Raw genomic sequence first — 4,499 nt, 5'->3', positions numbered from 1 at the left:
GTCAAGCGGAGTGCACACCAGAGTGAAGCCCTCGCTCCCCGGCGCGGCGTTCGGCGTACTGGGCCGGTGTCGCCCGGCGCGTCCGTGCCTCGCCGACTGACGCCGCCGTGTGTGACCGGCAGGCGCAGGCGGAGCTGGGTCGGTGTCAGGCCGGGACGACCCGCTCGACACGGCCAGGTGAGTGCTGGGCTGGCCTCCGGACTCCCGAATGGGCCAGCACGCACACTCAACTTCAGGACAGGACAGTGTGTCGGCCGCGCTGGTGCGCGGTACACCGTCGCGTGGGTGCAGAACGGGCTCAGCCAGCGGCGTTTGACCTGCTTGTGTGGGGACGCGGAGGCTTGGTCGTACGGGGCACGTGCCGTGCCGTGCTTGGTGTACGTGCCGTGCCTCCGAAGCCGATTACGAGTGTTGTTGCCCTCATCTGACGAGGCACAATGCGGTCGCCCATGCTACTCCAAGGGTTGCGGCCGGCGGGTCGTGGGCTGTCCGCGTGCCTGTCCCGTGTCCTCCGTTACCGATGGCGGGCGGCTTACTCTGGCACACGCTAACTGAGCGTCGTGCGGCCGCCTGTCGTGTCCCCCCGCTGCCGGCGACGGCCGCCCCCGTCGCCCGGTGACCGGCGGCCCGTGTCCGCCGCCAGCGGAGGGCGACCGGCGGCGTTGGCCCGGCCTGGTGGCGCCGCGCGGCCAGCTCGACCAGGCACGCCTCGACAGCGACTTCCAGCCGGCGGCGGCAGCGCGCGCCGGCCTGCCGCCGCCGCAGCAGCGGGTGCTGCCGGCGCCGCCGGCCGGCCAGCGCAGCTCCAGCTCCAGCTCCAGCCAGCGGCCGGCGGCGCCCGGACAGCTGGCCAAGCCGCAGGCCGGCCAGGTGCGTCCGACCGTCGGGAGGGCGGCAGAGCTGTGGCCAGATGAGTGGCGGTGTGGCGGGCTGGCCGGACAGCGGTCACCATTTTGGTCCTCTCCTCCGGCTCAGGTTATGTGGGCCGTGGGCCCAGGCCATCGGCAACGTCGCTGCCAAACCGCAAGCATGCTGGCAGCCAAAGCCTAAGTAATGGTCGCACGATAACTATTGTATGGGTAATTAGTTGTCTAAACTGTTAAGTATGTTCCAGTGCATGTTACGACATGCAGAGGTTGTCCGATGCGGGGAGTGATTGCTATTTTAATATCTGATGATCTTTTGATTCTTTATCAGTAGTTTTCTTTGTAGTAGTAATCGAGTAGAGGCTGTAAAAGGTAACTTGTCTGAAACGGTGACCTTCCGGGCGAGGTAGAAATAGAGTCCACCATTGACTGCGCCATCGTATGCGGTTTCCCCTTTGCTACGTACCCCAAGAGGGCTCGGTCTGTGGGCGGGCATCAGCCTGCCTGCATCCACCAAACCTGTACCGGTTCACCCCCAAAGGCGGACTGCACCGCCCTGGGTCACGGCCAGTTCGTCCAACCCGGCTCGTCCGCCAGCCGTGAGCGTGCGTCAGGCGGCGGCCGGGGGCCGGCCCGCTCGGTGCTGACGATGACCCGGCCGTCCCGGCTGCCTTGCAGGCGGGGCCGGCCGGCGAGGAGGCCGAGGGTCTGGGAGTGCTGCGGCCGCCAGAACCGGCCGGCGGCGCGCAGCCGCTGCGGCAGGAGCAGCGGCCTGGAGACGGCGCCGGCAACGACGACGTCAATCTGCAGTACCCCAACGAGATGGTCAAAGGTGGGCAGCGAGGCACGACCATTCGTTGGGAGACGGGGCGGGGTTGGCGGTCAGAGCGAGTCATCCCGAGAGAGGGCGGGGCTGAGTGGGTCAGAACGAGTCATCCCGAGAGGGGGCGGGGCGAGAGGGCCTGAACGAGTCACCCCGAGAGGGGTGGGGCGGGAGGGCCTGAACGAGTCACCCCGAGAGGGGTGGGGCGAGAGGGCCTGAACGAGTCACCCCGAGAGGGGTGGGGCGAGAGGGCCTGAACGAGTCACCCCGAGAGGGGTGGGGCGAGAGGGCCGGAACGAGTCACCCCGAGAGGGGGCGGGGCGAGAGGGCCTGAACGAGTCACCCCGAGAGGGGTGGGGCGAGAGGGCCGGAACGAGTCACCCCGAGAGGGGTGGGGCGAGAGGGCCGGAACGAGTCACCCCGAGAGGGGGCGGGGCGAGAGGGCCTGAACGAGTCACCCCGAGAGGGGTGGGGCGAGAGGGCCTGAACGAGTCACCCCGAGAGGGGGCGGGGCGAGAGGGCCTGAACGAGTCACCCCGAGAGGGGTGGGGCGAGAGGGCCGGAACGAGTCACCCCGAGAGGGGTGGGGCGAGAGGGCCTGAACGAGTCACCGCGAGAAGGGGCGGGGCGAGAGGGCCTGAACGAGTCACCGCGAGAAGGGGCGGGGCGAGAGGGCCTGGACGAGTCACCCCGAGAGGGGTGGGGCGAGAGGGCCGGAACGAGTCACCCCGAGAGGGGTGGGGCGAGAGGGTCAGAATGAGTCACCTCGAGGCGGGGCGGAACTGAAAGGATCAAAATGAAGTGCTTGGTTCTCAATGACATAAAAACGTCACTTCACATATATGCGCTTTTAATAGCAATGATGCCGATTGTGGGCAAAAACACGCATAAGCGGTTACGCTTTTTTGTCCCAGGAAGCAGAGGGCGTGCGAAAATTGGGGCTGGTTTTCCCACCGATGCGTATCAGTTATTCGTTTCTGCTTTTGGAAGTTTTCACGTCCGCACGAATGTGCTGAACTTGTATCACTCTAAATTCCGTTACAATCATAAGCTTGCATTTTTTTCTCCTGGTCAGAACGTGCGGCTGATCGGGACGAATCAAATGATACCAATGGCTCTATTTAGGGAAAAATGTTAGTTGCGCGTTTTTGTTATGTGTTGTTTTGTTTTTTTACTAATTGGGAGGGTAGGTCAGAGCCAACCATGCTAGAAGGGCTTGACAAAGGTCTCTGCTGCACTGAAGTACTTGAATGGATGGGGATTACGGCCTCCCTTACGATCTCTGGCTCTTCAGAATGCTCAGAACCGCTTGTGACACTCAGTAAAGGCAAATTGAACGCTCTCACCGCTGCAGCGGTCGTGGTTCTCGTTCCCTGTCCCGCAGCGTCGTTGGACCAGAGGCGGGTGTGTTGATGCGCTCCCCGCCCTTCCGTGTCGCAGATGAGGGGCCCGACCTGGCCGAGGACCAGGGCCAGGCCAAGGACGTGGCGCTGATCCGTGGCCTGCAGGAGCTCTCCAACAAGAGCGGCAAGGCGGAGGACCTGGTCGGACCGGCCGACAATGGTACGCTGGGTGGCTGGTGAACGGAAGACTGGGGCTGGACGGCCGCCCAGTGTTCAGTCTCTCGGGCTGACCGCGGACCGGAGCTGGACGGACGCCCAGTGTTCCGTCGACCGGGGCTGGACGGCCGCCCAGTGTTCCGTCTCTCGGGCTGACTGCGGACCAGGGCTGGACGGCCGTCCAGTGTTCAGTCTCTCGGGCTGACCGCGGACCGGAGCTGGACGGACGCCCAGTGTTCCGTCTCTCGGGCTGACCGCGGACCGGGGCTGGACGGCCGCCCAGTGTTCCGTCTCTCGGGCTGACTGCGGACCAGGGCTGGACGGCCGTCCAGTGTTCAGTCTCTCGGGCTGACCGCGGACCGGGGGTGGACGGCCGCCATTGTTCAGTCTCTCGGGCTGACCGCGGACCAGGGCTGGACGGCCGTCCAGTGTTCAGTCTCTCGGGCTGACCGCGGACCGGAGCTGGACGGACGCCCAGTATTCAGTCTCTTGGGCTGACTGCGGACCGGGGCTGGACGGCCGTCCAGTGTTCAGTCTCTCGGGCTGACCGCGGACCGGAGCTGGACGGACGCCCAGTGTTCAGTCTCTCGGGCTGACTGCGGACCGGGGGTGGACGGCCGTCCAGTGTTCAGTCTCTCGGGCTGACCACGGACCGGAGCTGGACGGACGCCCAGTATTCAGTCTCTTGGGCTGACTGCGGACCGGGGCTGGACGGCCGCCATTGTTCAGTCTCTCGGGCTGACTACCTTTTGCTCGGCGTCCAGCGATGCCTGCGATGTTGTCGGTCCCTTTTGCCGTCAGTACGGAGAGCTTTTTTTCTCGTCCGGTGCAGTTTTACATTCTGATATTTTTCTAATAGCTTTCACACACCTATCTGGAGCCCCGTGGTCTCACTGAATGTCCCCGTTGTGTCAGGCGGCGACGGCGCCCCTGCCGTCGAGCTGGGGCTGGAGCCGGCGGCGGCGGCGGTGGCCCCGGCGCCTCAGCCGCCGCTGCGGTAGAGCCCGTGTACCGGAGCGGCCGCTGCCAGGCGGCAGCGGTCCGCCCCTGCGCCCGTCCTGGCACCCGGCCCGCAGGCGCCGGTCGGAGCCGCCTCAGCACCAGAAGTGCCTGCCGCCGGCCGACGGACGCGCCGCAGCCTCGCGAGGAGGTGCCGTCGGTCGGTGATGCTCAGCGGCGACGGCGGCGGCTTCTGCTATCCAGACAGCTACGTCGGTCCGCATAATATGTGATGGCAGGGTTTTCGTGAGA

The 4,499-nt window shown here is 65.6% G+C and overlaps 1 long non-coding RNA gene across 1 annotated transcript; it reads left to right on the top strand.

Moving 5' to 3' along the window:
* Positions 1 to 1,555: 1,555 nt before the first annotated feature.
* On the top strand, positions 1,556 to 4,204 carry LOC119101595 (uncharacterized). Its single transcript, XR_005094585.1, has 3 exons — positions 1,556 to 1,698; positions 3,130 to 3,252; positions 4,164 to 4,204. It is a non-coding gene; the product is annotated as an uncharacterized LOC119101595 (long non-coding RNA).
* Positions 4,205 to 4,499: the final 295 nt, after the last annotated feature.

Source organism: Pollicipes pollicipes, unplaced genomic scaffold (assembly GCF_011947565.3).
Source record: "Pollicipes pollicipes isolate AB1234 unplaced genomic scaffold, Ppol_2.1 Scaffold_4881;HRSCAF=5763_pilon_pilon_pilon, whole genome shotgun sequence".
NCBI lineage: Eukaryota > Metazoa > Arthropoda > Thecostraca > Pollicipedomorpha > Pollicipedidae > Pollicipes > Pollicipes pollicipes.
Note: the sequence above shows the minus strand (reverse complement) of the source record. Positions and strands in the feature narration are given on the sequence as shown.